The following is a 17,024-nucleotide window of genomic DNA, read 5'->3' on the forward strand; positions in this document are numbered from 1 at the left end:
GGCGCGTAGAGGAGGCTAGGGGTCGGAGGCGGCGGCGGGGGTTGGTGGGGAGGGAGGAAAGCAAGGCCGCGCGGTGGGCTGGCTGGCGCTGGGGCACACGGAGGATGACAAGCAAATCGCGCGGAATTGCATTCAGAAAATATAATTCTACTACTTGCTCACTTCCATTCATACAGATTAATCCTGCAAAAATAGCAACACGTCCAAAAAGAACCAGTGCACTAACAAATTAACTGTAAAATGCGCCGGTTTGGCTATAAATGAAGTCTACAGATTGCCAAATTTAATACTATGCTAAAGACCTTTCCCAAAATCTAAGGATATGGCACAATCAAGTTTCAATTTTTTAATATGACATTTTCAGACACTAAATTCAAAACAATATGAATTCTCCGGAAACATCTTAATTTCAAATGATTAGTATACAACAATTTTGTTTTGCTTATAAGGATCAAGCAAAGTTGTCGGTGAGCCCGTGAATTCGCCTCCTCTCTACCTACCACTCCGAACGCCGGTGGTGGCAGGGAGGAGAATCCCAGTGCCTTCGCTCCAGTCAGTGGTTTAGGTTAGGGTTTTTAGTCCTCGCATGTGTGTGCTATTTGGGGCATGTGATGGTTGCGCTTCTTCTTCAAGTTTGTCTTTCGGCTTCCGATCCTCCTCGGGTCCGTCCGTCTGGATGTAGTTGATGGAGTTCCAGCATAAGTTCATGTCGTCTCTTTTGGGGCGGTGAGGGCATTTGGCGCGATTTGGTGTCGGGTGCTTCAAATCTATTCAATGGTGCTAGTACTTAGGGGCAGTTGTACAAAGACTACAAAGACTTTCCGGCGATCATCACAGAGTCAAGCCGGCTCCGATAGAGGAGTGACGATAGCGGCGCATCGGCGACTCATTCTGGCGGTGGTAGTGGCCTCAGAATCTCCGATGTTTTTGACATGCTTTGTACTTTCGGTGAATGAGGGTCGAGGCGAGTGACCGGACCATAGCCGCCACTCATTGATTACCCCTCTCGTCGCCGCCAGGGCACGTCATCAGGTAAGACCCGCTTGGCGGCGGCGGGGGGAGGTCCTGATCGGGGCGGCCTGGTAATTAAGGAGGTGTTGGAGGGTTGTCTCAAAGAGATGAAGGTCCAATGGCGCTCTTCGTGAGGTGGTTCTCGGCAATGGTGTTGGTGGAGCGGAGGTCCGTAAGGATGGGAACAGACATGCGGTGGAGCGGAGCTCCCTGAGTTCCATGCAGTCTAGCTCCTTGTCGTGTGGGGTCTAGGGGGTCTTCTCCGGCTCCTCTGGCTACAATCTTGACTTGAAACTTCTCGAACAATTTTTCCTTGATTTTTTAGTCCCAGAAAAATATTATTTCTTCAAACTCCAAAAACATGTAGAAAACAGCCGGTACCGCACACTGGATTAATATGCTAGTCCAATAAGTCAATATAAAAGTGTGTTGAAATGATGTAATAATGGTATAAACGTAGCATGAACATAGTAAAAAATGTAGCTTAAATGTATTAACAATGCAATGAATTAAATGTGATAATTTAACTTATCAAACAAGCTTTTGGATTTTTTTTGTTTAACCTACTTACCTCTTGTTTCCTGGCTATTTTTACCAAAAGTTCTAAATAAGAACAAAGTAGCATAGTTCAACAACCACAAACTGGGTTGAAAATAAGAGACAATCAACTGACCTAGTGATAGTTGAAAGGGTGCATGTATGCATTCCCAGGCAGAGAATTTGTGGCATGCAGGTCTCATGGCACGCAGTCTCTCGGGCATGCTTTAGCATGAATTGCCTTGGTTTTGATGCTATGGAAGTATGTCTTGTCTTGGCTTCGATGCATGCAATAAAATTCTTATGCTATCGCTAGTTAAAGGGGAGCCGAAATATTACATGCGTAGGTGCCCACTACACACATATGTGTTCACGTGCATATCATGTGTGGACGGTTGCACCATGAAGTCATACTATGCTTGTTCACACGTAGTCGAAAGGTGTTTGGAAGGGCACACACATGCATGTGTGTGTCAACGTGCATACCAAGTGTAGCCCACGATGATTGCACGAAGACGATATACTACGTATATGTTAGACACGCCCGCCATCTTGATGTTGACCTTATCATTGGTGTTCCATGTGATGCTAGTCGTCTAAGATAGTATCACATGCTCCATTAATTTGGTGTCTGGTCATGACGGGGTGTACACTAGACACTACGTTGACCATGCCTACTTGTGTTGTTGTAACACCAACACCGTCTCCCTCAGCATTACAACAATATGTCGATTACGCGGGAAGGGTGGAGGGAGGGGGGGGGGGGGGGGGTTAAGAGCAAATGGTGACAAAAAATGCAGAAAAATACACACCAAAAGATGAAAGATCATGGTAACATGCATTAATGCAATCTAAGGGGTTTTGAATCTCAAGAATCCATAGCATTTAGTTGTGGCATATTCCACTTCGGTTAAGGTGCATGCATGCATGACATGCATACATATTTGTGAGCTAGTGATCGCATGAAAGGGAGTCAAAAGGGTACATGCATCATGCACATGATGCATGCATACACATGTGTTGATGTGCATATCATGTGTACATACATGTGTTAACATGCATATATATCATGTGTAGTTTGGCAGTGGTTCCACGATGAAACTATACTACGTCTGTCGACACACCCGTCGTCTTGGGGACGACCTTATCATTGGAGTTCTTGGTAATGCTCGGCATCCAAGATGATTTTGCCACAAGCCCACAACATGTTCCGTCAACTTGGTGTCTGATCAAGACGGGGTGTACACTACACACTACATTGACCATGCCGAAGTGTGCCCTTGTAACACCAACACCATCTCCCTCAACATTCCAACAATATGTCGAATACGTGGGAGGGATGGAGGAGGTTTAAGAGCAAACAATGGCCAAAAAGGTAGAGAGAAAAAAATACACACACCGAAATATCATGGTGACATGCATTAGTGCATTCTAAGTAGATTATGAATCTCATTAAATTTTATGGCTTTTAATTGTGACAAATTCCACTCAGTTAAGGTACACGCATACATATCGTTGAGATAGCAATAACTGAAAGGTAGTCCAAAGGGTACATGCATGCACACATATGTGTTTACCAGGCACATCATGTGTAGTCTGATGACGGCTACATGACGAAAATATGCTTCCTGTCGGCACACAGTTGAAAGGTGGTTAGAAGGTACATGTGTTAATGTGCATACCATGTGTAGTATGATGACACTTGAGCAACAGAACTATACTATGTTTGTCGACACATAGTTGAAAGGTGGTTAGAAAGGTACATGCAAACATACATGTGTTAACGTGCATGCCATGTGTAGTTCGACGATGGTTGCAAGGCCAAGCTATATTGGACGCCCGTTGTCTTGTTGTCGACATTAGCGTTGGATTTCCTTGTGATGCTTGTTGTCCAAGATGATATTGTCGGGGCGTGTTTAACTTGGTGTTCGATCAAGATGGGGTGTACACTTAATACTACATTGACCATGTGAACATGGGCCCCTATAACATCAACACCGTCTCCCTCAACTTTACAACAACATGTCGATTACATGGGAAGTGTGGAGGGGGCTTAAGAGCAAATGATGGAGACATGTCGATGGAGAAAAAGTACACACCCACACGCCGAAAGATCAAGGTAACATGCACTGGTGTATTCTTGTATTTGGAATCCATTAAATTCTATGGCGTTTAATTGTGACATATTCCACTGTGGTTAAGGTACATGCATGCATGCCATGCATACATATTGTTGAGCTAGCGATAGTTGAAAGGGAGTCGATAGGGTACATGCATGCATAAACATGTTGTCGTCCTTATCACGTATACTTCGACGATAGTTGCATGGCAAAGAGTTTTTATCGACGTGTGGTTGAAAAGGAGCTGGAAGGGTGCATGCATGCATGCATGTGTGTGTATATGCGCGCGCGCGCGCGCGTGTGTGTGTGTGTGTGTGTGTGTGTGTGTGTGTGTGTGTGATAGCGTGCATATCCCGAAGATGGATAGCAAATCTATACTAAGTTTGTCAAACACGCCTGTTGTTTTGGGGTCTACCTCATCGTTGGAGTCCCCGGTGTTGCTCACCGCCTAGGATTTTTGTTAGAAGAACAAGGAGCACCTCCCCGGTTCCATTGCTCAGAATGAAACCAAACTCACCGCCTAGGATGATATTGCCGGGGGCATATCCTTTTAGACAATTTACCTCTAGTGTCAATCTCTCTCAACACTACAACAATAGATAGATTGAGTGGGAGGGGTGGTGGTGGGGGTGGGGTGGGGGAGGTTAAGAGCAAATTGCAACGAAGAAGGGAAAAGATCAAGGTGACATGCACTAGTGAACTATTTGTGCATTTCAAATACCATTAAATTCCGTCACGTTTAATTATGAATCTTCCACTTTTGTTAAGTATTTTTCTTGTTGGAAGAATTTTTTCACATATACTTCAAAATCACATTAAAAACAACTTCATATCTTTACAATATCTAGAAATCCTCATTTCCGATGTTAGTCAACTCCACAAAAGAAGTGTGTGCCGAGCCGGTGACACAGACATCACGACCAGTGAGTGTGAGCCAGAAATGATCCAGGTACATGTGCGGAGGTGGGTTGTCAGCGCCGAAGAAGGTAGGGATTTAGAGGTAGGGACAAGACAACCCGGCATAGGAGTCAGCTTGGGCGAGCCAGAAATGATCCAGGTGTTGATGTGGTGGTGGGTTGTCGGCATCGGGGAAGGTAGGGGTTTAGAGGTATGGCCAAGACAGTGAGGAGGGGGGAGAGTGCGTGTGAACGATCGAACATAGTGACAGACGGGAAGGAGCGAGGGGAGTTATGAGACGTCATGTCGTCTCCCACGGCTTCCCACGCGTGCAGACGCTCGCCGCGCGTGGCTCGAGCGAGTCTGGCTCGCAAAAAATGGCCGATCCAACCGTTCCTTTAGAGCTAGACCCAGGCCTGCTTTGAGATTCGTGCAGGCAACGTTTGGATGCAGCCCAAACAATCAAACAAGTCGAAAAATGGCCACCAGGGCCTGGCTGAACCAAATGCAACCTATTAAACGCATCCCAAGATGAGTGGCGCACCATTGGTGTCGTGCCTATGTGTGCTTTCTGCCAGCCCTGCCACTTCATTGGAGCGGAAGGACGCCAGTAGGATTCTTCGCATGTCATCTGCTGACAGGTCGCGCCGTGTGGTAACAAATGTTGGAGCGAGCTGGCTATGGGCATGTATGATCATTCATGTGCGTAGCAAGTGGCACGTACGATTAAGTTCACTAGGATGGGCTCGATCGCCTTCCGTGTATCCGTAATCCGGTCGCCGTCACCGTGTTAGATGCTCACCTGCGTCTCCCAATGGACGCGGCTCCTGTGCGCCGGCTCGGCTCGCGCGCGTACGTCGGTACTAGTGCTAGGGCGTGACGGTTCCACCTGAACGTCGGCCGATTGATTGATTGATTGATTTATTTTCCATCAATCGACGCGAAACAAGTCGCATTTTCCCGCAGAAAACAAAACAAACAAGGCGCTTTAATTATAATTATTAAAAGAGTGGCGGGGCAGCCACGCTCGCGATCCGTGTTGGACGCGGCCGGCCGTGCGCGCGGATTGACCAGTAGAGTGGTGGTCCACGGCTTCTGCATTTATTGTTTATAGGCGGACTCGACCGCAGACAGGCGGATTCTGCCGCGGGCGAACAAGTTGACAGGAGAGGGTGCATATGTTTTAGTCCCATGATTAAAAGTAGTGGGACTAAAACTTGTTACTCTCATCCATGTTGGAATCCAAATACTAAAGAGACTAAAATCAAGTTAATAAGCATTTATTATTCTTCAAACCCTTTAATCCAGAACTCACATGTGTTAAAGGAGAGGAGTTAAATGAGGAGAGAGAGGACTAATCCATATTTTAGTAGGGATACCCCTAACTAAAATTTTTTAGTCTCAAGACTAGTTTTAGCTCCTCTTTAATCAGGGGTGTTTGAAACTTTAGCCTCTTAAAATAACTATTTTTAGTCAGACTAAAATAAGTCTTTTGGATCCAAGCACCCTCTAAGCCCACTAGTTGTTGCCTAATTAATCACCCCGACGGTGTACCTGATGATCTCCGATCTCTTCTCCACTGGCGGCCGTGTGCACGTGAGATACCGCCACTAGCTGACCTTTCATCCCATGCCGAGTAGTACCGCCAACTGATGCTCTCTTGTTTTTTTATGGAAATGATTCTCGCACATAAAAGGTTGCATGGTCATTTTATAAATTCCGTACACGCACACACGTTTTTTGTTGCCTGCTCCTGCTACTATTAACAATAACCAATCATTTGGTCGCTTTCGCAGGTGTCCTTTTTCTGTTATCATTAATGGCCAATCATTCGCCTGCCTTTGGAACTGTCATTTTCCTGCCGCCTCCCACATTTATTGATTAGTGTAATTAATGAGCTATCTCTCTCTCTCTCTTTCTCTTGCTCTTTAGAAAGTAGTAATCCGAAAGGGGTTGATTCTTCTAGCAAAAGATACAAATTCCACTCTAAGTTCGTGGGCTACAAAGACGATTTCGCCGTACTACTCATAGGCAGGACATGCATGAAAGAATGTCTACAAAAGTGCCCCGTTCTACAGATCCGCCGTTTTGAGGGCCCGCTTCTACTACCTGTTTATGTTTATAAATGTATTGGCTACCTATAAGCAAGACACACGCGGCAGGTGAAGGAAAGCAGGAGCCACCAAAAGGTTGGCGATGGAGTACACCCATGGCCGATGCATGCATGCATGTGCGGGGGATGGACCGCAGTCGCCTTCTTTGCATGCCTCGTTGCTTGCAACGGAAACGTGAGGCGACCGACCCAGCGCACCTGAACGATTCGCCCAACCAGCACGCCCTCCCTCTAAGGACGCCGACGGCGCGCGATCGACGTGGGCTTCAAGTAGCCGAGATGCCTAGCTACTGTCCTGATGGGAGCGTCCGGCCCTCGTGTTGCGCCGCGCCGTACGGAGCATCGGGACGACATTGTCGCAGCAACCGGAGCACAGGTTGCATGCCTTGAAGCCAACGGCTGCACGCATGCCTCCTCTCTCACTAGTAGTAGAAAACGGAGCTTTAAAACCGGTTTGTAAAGCCGGCACTAAAGTGTGGGCACTAAAGCCCCCTCCCCCCCCTTTAGTACCGGTTCGGCACGACCAGCCGGTACTAAAGGTTTTTTTAAAAAAAATTTGATTTTTTTTATTTTTAATTTTTTTGAATTATTTGATGATTTAGTCTCTAATCACCTTTCTTAACTGCTCAAGTGTGGATTACTCATTTCAAATCATCTAACTTCCCGACCGGTCACCCATCCCACTCACTACTCCAGCCCAAGCACGCTTAACTTTCAGGTTCTATTCTCCATCGTTTCCGAGTCTGCACTTATTGTTTTCCTGACAATAGTAAGATGTCAATCCTATTAACCCTCAGGAGTTTAGCTTGAGCATGAAGTCACACATTTCACCGTTTGAGTTTGAAACTATTATTCTAAAAAAAAAGTAATTATTTAGTAACGCTAATATTTCTTGAATAAGTTTGACCATAGTTTGACCATAGTTTGACCAAATTTGACCAAAATTCAAAAAATTGAAATAATTATTTACTAACACTAATATTCTTGAATAATTATGTAGTAACACTAATATTTCTTGAATAAGTAGTTTGACCATAGTTTGACCACAGTTTGACCAGATTTGAACAAAATTCAAAAAAACTGAGATACTTATTTAGTAATACTAATATTATTGCGTAATTATTTAGTAACACTCTATATTTTTTGAATCAGTTGTTTGACCGGTTTGACAAGATTTAACCAAAATTCAAAAAAAACATAAATTAGATCATATCTTTTTTCCTTTTACAATTTGTCATTTCAAAAATTGTCCTAAACCCTAAACCCAGGACTTAAAACGTCGGAAACTCTATGCTAAACAGTAAAAACTAAGGGTTTAGACAATAAAACCTAACCCTAAATGCTGAAATCTAAACCCTAGCACTAAACGCTAAAAACGTCCAAAAAAACGTCTAAAACGCCCAAAAACTCTATTTTCCCTTTGAAATTTTGTGATTTTAAAAAATTGTCGAAACGAAAGACTGGCCTAAACGGAAAACCTAACCCTAAATTGTCCGGGCATTTGCTTGAAATATTAACTTCAACTCCTGGAACATCTCATATGCTCCATGACGTTCAAAACGTCGTTGAAGTCCCGATTCTAAGCCGTAAAGCATGGCACACTGAACTATCGAGTAGTCATCAGCTTTGCTCTGCCAGACGTTCATAACATCTGGTGTTGCTCCAGCAGCAGGCCTGGCACCCAGCGGTGCTTCCAGGACGTAATTCTTCTGAGCAGCAATGAGGATAATCCTCAAGTTACGGACCCAGTCCGTGTAATTGCTACCATCATCTTTCAACTTTGCTTTCTCAAGGAACGCATTAAAATTCAACGGAACAACAGCACGAGCCATCTATCTACAATCAACATAAACAAGCAAGATACTATCAGGGACTAAGTTCATGATAAGTTTAAGTTCAATTAATCAAATTACTTAAGAACTCCCACTTAGATAGATATCCCTCTAATCCTGTAAGCGATCACGTGATCCAAATCAACTAAACCATAACCGATCATCACGTGAGATGGAGTAGTTTTCAATGGTGAACATCGTTTATGTTGATCATATCTACTATATGATTCACGCTCGACCTTTCGGTCTCCGTGTTCCGAGGCCATATCTGCATATGCTAGGCTCGTCAAGTTTAACCTGAGTATTCTGTGTGTGCAAAAACTGGCTTGCACCCGTTGTAGATGGACGTAGAGCTTATCACACCCGATCATCACGTGGTGTCTGGGCACGACGAACTTTGGCAACGGTGCATACTCAGGGAGAACACTTCTTGATAATTTAGTGAGAGATCATCTTATAATGCTACCGTCAATCAAAGCAAGATAAGATGCATAAAAAGATAAACATCACATGCAATCAATATAAGTGATATGATATGGCCATCATCATTTTGTGCTTGTGATCTCCATCTCCGAAGCACCGTCATGACCACCATTGTCACCGGCGCGACACCTTGATCTCCATCGTAGCATCGTTGTCGTCTCGCCAATCTTATGCTTCCACGACTATCGCTACCGCTTAGTGATAAAGTAAAGCATTACATCGCGATTGCATTGCATACAATAAAGCGACAACCATATGGCTCCTGCCAGTTGTCGATAACTTGGTTACAAAACATGATCATCTCATACAATAAAAATCATCATCATGCCTTGACCATATCACATCACAACATGCCCTGCAAAAACAAGTTAGACGTCCTCTACTTTGTTGTTGCAAGTTTTACGTGGCTGCTACGGGCTTAAGCAAGAACCAATCTCACCTACGCATCAAAACCACAACGATAGTTTGTCAAATAGACTCCGTTTTAACCTACGCAAGGACCGGGCGTAGCCACACTCGGTTCAACTAAAGTTGGAGAGACAGTCGCCCGCAAGCCACCTATGTGCAAAGCACGTCGGGGGAACCGGTCTCGCGTAAGCGTACGCGTAATGTTGGTCCGGGTCGTCTCGTCCAACAATACCGTCGAACCAAAGTATGACATGCTGGTAGGCAGTATGACTTATATCGTCCACAACTCACTTGTGTTCTACTCGTGCATATAACATCAAACCATAAAACCTAGGCTCGGATGCCACTGTTGGGGAACGTAGTAATTTCAAAAAAATTCCTACGCACACGCAAGATCATGGTGGTGCATAGCAACAAGAGGGGAGAGTGTTGTCTACGTACCCACGCAGACCGACTGCGGAAGCGTTGACGCAACGTAGAGGAAGTAGTCGTACGTCTTCCCGATCTGACCGATCCAAGCACCGTTACTCCGGCACCTCCGAGTTCTTAGCACACGTACAGCTCGATGACGCTCCCCGGGCTCCGATCCAGCAAAGCTTTGGGGATGAGTTCCGTCAGCACAACGGCGTGGTGACGATGATGATGTTCTACCGACGCAGGGCTTCGCCTAAGCACTACAACGATATGATCGAGGTGGAATATGGTGGCAGGGGGCACCGCACACGGCTAAGGAATGATCACGTGGATCAACTTGTGTGTTTAGAGGTGCCCCCCTACCCCCGTATATAAAGGATCCAAGGGGGAGGGGTTCGGCCGGCCCTATGGTGGCGCAGGAGGAGTCCTACTCCTACCGGGAGTAGGACTCCCCCCCTTTTCCTAGTCCAAGTAGGATTGGTGGAGAAGAGAGGGAAAGAGGGGGGCGCCGCCCCTCCCTCCTAGTCCAATTCGGACCAGGGGGAGAGGGGGCGCGCGGCCTGCCCTGGCAGCCCCTCCCACTTCTCCACTTTAGGCCCATAAGGCCCATTAACCCCCCGGGGGGTTCCGGTAACCCCCCGGTGCTCCGGTTTTATCCGATACTCTTCCGGAACCCTTCCGGTGTCCGAATATAGTCATCCAATATATCAATCTTTATGTCTCGACCATTTCGAGACTCCTCGTCATGTCCGTGATCACATTCGGGACTCCGAACTAACTTCGGTACATCAAAATGCATAAACTCATAATAACTGTCATCGTAACGTTAAGCATGCGGACCCTACGGTTCGAGAACAATGCAGACATGACTGAGACACATCTCCGGTCAATAACCAATAGCGGGACCTGGATGCCCATATTGGCTCCTACATGTTCTACGAAGATCTTTATCGGTCAGACAGCATAACAACATACGTTGTTCCCTTTGTCATCGGTATGTTACTTGCCCGAGATTCGATCGTCGGTATCAAATACCTAGTTCAATCTCGTTACCCGCAAGTCTCTTTACTCGTTCTGTAATACATCATCCCGCAACTAACTCATTAGTTGCAATGCTTGCAAGGCTTATGTGATGTGCATTACCGAGACGGCCCAGAGATACCTCTTCGACAATCGGAGTGACAAATCCTAATCTCGAAATACGCCAACCCAACATCTACCTTTGGAGACACCTGTAGAGCTCCTTTATAATCACCCAGTTACGTTGTGACGTTTGGTAGCACACAAAGTGTTCCTCCGGTAAACGGGAGTTGCATAATCTCATAGTCATAGGAACATGTATAAGTCATGAAGAAAGCAATAGCAACATACTAAACGATCGGGTGCTAAGCTAATGGAATGGGTCATGTCAATCAGATCATTCAACTAATGATGTGACCTCGTTAATCAAATAACAACACTTTGTTCATGGTTAGGAAACATAACCATCTTTGATTAACGAGCTAGTCAAGTAGAGGCATACTAGTGACACTAAGTTTGTCTATGTATTCACACATGTATTATGTTTCCGGTTAATACAATTCTAGCATGAATAATAAACATTTATCATGATATAAGGAAATAAATAATAACTTTATTATTTTCTCTAGGGCATATTTCCTTCACATACATCATGTCATCCTATGGAGAAAGGATTGCATCATCTTTCGAAGGCCACCGACACCGCGTCACCCGACTCCTCGTCGAAGTCCGCCACCGAGTCAGCAGACTCCCGCTCCTCCAAGTCCACCAACGCGTGAGGCCACTCCTCCTCCTCCAAGTCCGGCAAAGTGTCAGGCCACTCCTCCTCCATGTCCGACACAGCGTCAGACGTCCACTCCTCCTCCATGTCCGGCACAATCTCAGGCCACTGCAAGTCCGGCACAGCTTCAGGCCACTCCTCCTCGTCCAACTCAGCCCCGTCAGCCGTCTCCGCCGCCTCAGCAATCGCAGAAGAGACACCCCGCAGCTATGGTGCGTAGCGGTACGAGTCGAGGTCATAGTACAGGAAGTACAGGCGGAGGCAAGCAATATAAATATGGTCCAAACCTCACTACTCCTCTTCCTGTGAGGGCTTACGACAGGACCGAGGAGCAAACCAATGCCATAGTGCAGGCAGAAGTCGACGCCCATTCTAGACCGAAACCGCCACCGCCGCCAAGGGAGAAAGTGCCTGTGGAAGTAGTTGACCACTTCATTCGTATGGCTCAACTGAAGGAAATATGCCCTAGAGGCAATAATAAAGTTATTATTTATTTCCTTATTTCATGATAAATGTTTATTATTCATGCTAGAATTGTATTAATCGGAAACATAATACATGTGTGAATACATAGACAAACAGAGTGTCACTAGTATGCCTCTACTTGACTAGCTCGTTAATCAAAGATGGTTATGTTTCCTAACCATAGACAAAGAGTTGATATTTGATTAACGAGGTCACATCATTAGTTGAATGATCTGATTGACATGACCCATTACATTAGCTTAGCACCCGATCGTTTAGTATGTTGCTATTGCTTTCTTCATGACTTATACATGTTCCTATGACTATGAGATTATGCAACTCCCGTTTGCCGGAGGAACACTTTGGGTGCTACCAAACGTCACAACGTAACTGGGTGATTATAAAGGAGCATTACAGGTGTCTCCAAAGGTAGATGTTGGGTTGGCGTATTTCGAGATTAGGATTTGTCACTCCGATTGTCGGAGAGGTATCTCTGGGCCCTCTCGGTAATGCACATCACATAAGCCTTGGAAGCATTGCAACTAATGAGTTAGTTGCGAGATGATGTATTATGGAACGAGTAAAGAGACTTGCCAGTAACGAGATTGAACTAGGTATTGGATACCGACGATCGAATCTCGGGCAAGTAACATACCGATGACAAAGGGAACAACGTATGTTGTTATGCGGTCTGACCGATAAAGATCTTCGTAGAATATGTAGGAGCCAATATGGGCATCCAGATCCCGCTATTGGTTATTGACCGGAGACGTGTCTCGGTCATGTCTACATTGTTCTCGAACCGTAGGGTCCGCACGCTTAACGTTACGATGACAGTTATTATGAGTTTATGCATTTTGATGTACCGAAGGTTGTTCGGAGTCCCGGATGTGATCACGGACATGACGAGGAGTCTCGAAATGGTCGAGACATAAAGATTGATATATTGGAAGCCTATGTTTGGACATCGGAAGTGTTCCGGGTGAAATCAGGATTTTACCGGATTACCGGGAGGTTACTGGAACCCCCCGGGAGTCATATGGGCCTTATTGGGCTTCAGTGGAAAGGTGAAAGGGGCTGCCCATAGTGGGCTGCGCGCCTCCCCCCTTCCCCTAGTCCTATTAGGACTAGGAGAGGTGGCCGGCCACCTCTCTCTCTCTTTCCCCCTTGGGAGTCCTATTTGGAATAGGATTGGGGGGGGGGAGTCCTACTCCCGGTAGGAGTAGGACTCCTCCTGCGCCTCCATAGGGCTGGCCGCACCCCTCCCCTTTGGCTCCTTTATATACGGAGGCAGGGGCACCTCTAAACACACAAGTTGATCATTGAGATCGTTCCTTAGCCGTGTGCGGTGCCCCCTGCCACCATATTCCACCTCGATCATATCGTTGTAGTGCTTAGGCGAAGCCCTGCGTCGGTAATACATCAAGATTGTCACCACGCCGTCGTGCTGACGGAACTCCTCCCCGAAGCTTTGCTGGATCGGAGCCCGGGGATCGTCATCGAGATGTACGTGTGCTAAGAACTCGGAGGTGCCGGAGTAACGGTGCTTGGATCGGTCGGATCGGGAAGAAGACGTACGACTACTTCCTCTACGTTGTGTCAACGCTTCCGTTGCGATCTACAAGGGTACGTAGATCATACTCTCCCCTCGTTGCTATGCATCACCATGATCTTGCGTGTGCGTAGGAAATTTTTTGAAATTACTACGTTCCCCAACAGTGGCATCTGAGCCTAGGTTTTTATGGTTTGATGTTATTTGCACGAGTAGAACACAAGTGAGTTGTGGGCGATATAAGTCATACTGCCTACCAGCATGTCATACTTTGGTTCGGCGGTATTGTTGGATGAAGCGGCCCGGACTGACATTACGCGTACGCTTACGCGAGACCGGTTCTCCCGACGTGCTTTGCACAAAGGTGGCTAGCGGGTGACAGTTTCTCCAACTTTAGTTGAACCGAGTGTGGCTACGCCCGGTCCTTGCGAAGGTTAAAATGGAGTCTATTTGACAAACTATCGTTGTGGTTTTGATGCGTACGTAAGATTGGTTCTTACTTAAGCCCGTAGCAGCCACGTAAAACATGCAACAACAAAGTAGAGGACGTCTAACTTGTTTTTGCAGGGCATGTTGTGATGTGATATGGTCAAAACGTGATGAGATATAAGTTGTTGTATGAGATAATCATGTTTTGTTATCAGCAACTGGCAAAAGCCTTATGGTTGTCTCTATATTGCATAAGATGCAAGCGCCAAATAATTGCTTTACTTTATCGCTATGCGATAGCAATAGTTGCAAGAGCAATAGTTGGCGAGATGACCGTGTGACGACACATTGATATAGATCAAGATGATGGAGATCATGGTGTCATGCCGGTGACGATAGAGATCATGACAGTACTTTGGAGATGGAGATCAAAGGCGCAAGATGATGATGGCCATATCATGTCACATATTTTGATTGCATATGATGTTTATCTTTTATACATCTTATTTTGCTTAGTTTGACGGTAGCATTTTAAGATGATCTCTCACTAATTATCAAGAAGTGTTCTCCCTGAGTATGCACCGTTGCCAAAGTTCGTCGTGCCCAGACACCACGTGATGATCGGGTGTGATAAGCTCTACGTCCATCTACAACGGGTGCAAGCCAGTTTTGCACACGCGGAATACTCAGGTTAAACTTGACGAGACTAGCATATGCAGATATGGCCTCGGAACACGGAGACCGAAAGGTCGAGCGTGAATCATATAGTAGATATGATCAACATAACGATGTTCACCATTGAAAACTACTCCATCTCACGTGATGATCGGTTATGGTTTAGTTGATTTGGATCACGTGATCACTTAGAGGATTAGAGGGATGTCTATCTAAGTGGGAGTTCTTAAGTAATTTGATTAATTGAACTTAATTTATCATGAACTTAGTCCTGGTAGTATTAGCATATCTATGTTGTAGATCAATAGCTCGCGTTGTTGCTTTCATATATTTATTTTGATATGTTCCTAGAGAAAAATTGTGTTGAAAGATGTTAGTAGCAATGATGTGGATTGGATCCGTGATCTGAGGTTTATCCTCATTGCTGCATAGAAGAATTATGTCCTTGATGCACCGCTAGGTGACAGACCTATTGTAGGAGCAGATGCAGACGTTATGAACGTTTGGCTAGCTCAATATGATGACTACTTGATAGTTTAGTGCACCATGCTTAACGGCTTAGAATCGGGACTTCAAAGACGTTTTGAACGTCATGGACCATATGAGATGTTCCAGGAGTTGAAGTTAATATTTCAAGCAAATACCCGAGTTGAGAAATATGAAGTCTCCAACAAGTTCTATAGCTAAAAGATGGAGGAGAATAGCTCAAGCAGTGAGCATGTGCTCAGATTGTCTGGGTACTACAATCGCTTGAATCAAGTGGGAGTTAATCTTCCAGATAAGATAGTGATTGACAGAATTCTCTACTCACCATCACCAAGTTAGTAGAACTTCATGATGAACTATGATATGCAAGGGATAACGGAAACGATTCCCAAGCTCTTCGTAATGCGGAAATTGACGAAGGTAGAAATCGAGAAAAACATCAAGTGTTGATGGTAGACAAGACCACTAGTTTCAAGAAAAGGGCAGAGGGAAGAAGGGGAACTTCAAGAAGAACAGCAAGCAAGTTGCTGCTCAAGTGAAGAAGCCCAAGTCTGGTCCTAAGCCTGAGACTAAGTGTTTCTACTGCAAAGGGACTGGTCACTGGAAGCGGAACTACCCCAAGTGATTGGTAGATAAGAAGGATGGCAAAGTGAACATAAGTATATTTGATATACATGTTATTGATGTGTACTTTACTAGTGTTTATAGCAACCCCTCAGTATTTGATACTAGTTCAGTTATAAGATTAGTAACTCGAAACGGGAGTTGCAGAATAAACAGAGACTAGTTAAGGGTGAAGTGACGATGTGTGTTGGAAGTGGTTCCAAGATTGATATGATCATCATCGCACACTCCCTATACTTTCGGGATTAGTGTTGAACCTGAATAAGTGTTATTTGGTGTTTGCGTTGAGCATGAATATGATTTGATCATGTTTATTGTAATACGGTTATTCATTTAAGTAAGAGAATAAATTGTTGTTCTGTTTACATGAATAAAACCTTATATGGTTACACACCCAATGAAAATAGTTCGTTGGATCTCGATCGTAGTGATACACATAATCATAATATTGAAACAAAAAGATGCAAAGTTAATAATGATAGTGCAACTTATTTGTAGCACTGCCGTTTAGGTCATATTGGTGTAAAGCGCATGAAGAAACTCCATGCTGATGGAATTTTGGAATCACTTGATTATGAATCACTTGATGCTTGCGAACCATCCCTTTTGGGCAAGATGACTAAAACGCCGTTCTCCGGAACAATGAAGCAAGCAACAGATTTGTTGGAGATCATACATACTGATGTATGTGGTCCGATGAATATTAAGGCTTGCAGCAGGTATCATTATTTTCTGACCTTCACAGATGATTTGAGCAGATATGGGGATATCTACTTGATGAAACATAAGTCTGAAACATTTGAACAGTTCAAAGAATTTCAGAGTGAAGTGGAAAATCATCGTGACAAGAAAATAAAAGTTTCTACGATATGATCGCAGAGGTAAAATATTTGAGTTACGAGTTTGGCCTTCAATTAAAACAATGTGGAATAGTTTCACAAACTCATGCCACATGGAACACCACAGCATAATGGTGTGTCCGAACGTCATAATCATACTTTATTGGATATAGTGCAATATATGATGTCTCTTACCGATCTACCACTATCGTTTTGGGGTTATGCATTAGAGACAGTTGCATTCACGTTAAATAGGGCACCATCTAAATCCGTTGAGACGACACCGTGTGAACTATGGTTTGGCAAGAAACCTAAGCTGTCGTTTCTTAAAGTTTGGG

This window comes from Triticum urartu, chromosome 7A (assembly GCF_056163025.1).
Source record: "Triticum urartu cultivar PI428250 chromosome 7A, HENAU_Tu73, whole genome shotgun sequence".
NCBI lineage: Eukaryota > Viridiplantae > Streptophyta > Magnoliopsida > Poales > Poaceae > Triticum > Triticum urartu.